The sequence below is a fragment of the Teleopsis dalmanni genome, chromosome 2 (assembly GCF_002237135.1).
Source record: "Teleopsis dalmanni isolate 2A chromosome 2, ASM223713v2, whole genome shotgun sequence".
NCBI classification, from domain to species: Eukaryota; Metazoa; Arthropoda; class Insecta; order Diptera; family Diopsidae; genus Teleopsis; species Teleopsis dalmanni.
In genome coordinates this window covers 66,933,299-66,934,012 of record NC_051847.1, presented here as the reverse complement: position 1 = coordinate 66,934,012, position 714 = coordinate 66,933,299, and positions in this window count along the sequence as shown.

The following is a 714-nucleotide window of genomic DNA, read 5'->3' as shown; positions in this document are numbered from 1 at the left end:
TTTTCTCTTGTTTTTGTTATGTTAATAGTTTGTTTGTTCATATCGAAATTTTTAAAATTCTTAGTTGGTTTAGGTTCACTTCGCTCTCGTATTTTTTCGTAGTTTTTTAGTTTTTCTTTAAAATCTTTTATGTTCCGCGAACCGTATAGAATTGTTTTGTTTACACTTAAATCATTTATGCCGTCAATAACATATTGAATGAGCGATTCATTATCAATATTACCTCGATTTGCAATGTTTTTCATTTCATAAAAGTATTCTTGAATTTCTTCACCTTTTTTCAATTTTCTTTCGTTTAATTGTTTATGTATGTGTGCACTATTAACTGCCGTTTTAAATTCGTCAAGTAGAACATTTTTGAGTTGCTTCCAACTATGTAGGTTCCTTTCACTCTGTACGAACAATTTTGCTGTACCTTTAAGTGCTTTTTTCGCAAATACAAGTTTTTGCAAATCGTCTAATTGCATCACCGATGCCACGTCTTCAAATTCGTTAACCCATTCTTCGATTGGAATACCGTCTTCTTTTCCAGTAAATATTTTAATTGTGTCTTCAATGTCTTTGAAATTCATTGAAAAGCGCGACACAGTAGGTTCGTCGTCATGAAATTTTTTACGTTGCATTTCGTTACTATTTACTCTTTTTGTTGTATGTGTTGTCGCTATCAGTGTCTCTTGTATAGTTGTATTTGATTCTATGCTTTTCTCGTCTTCT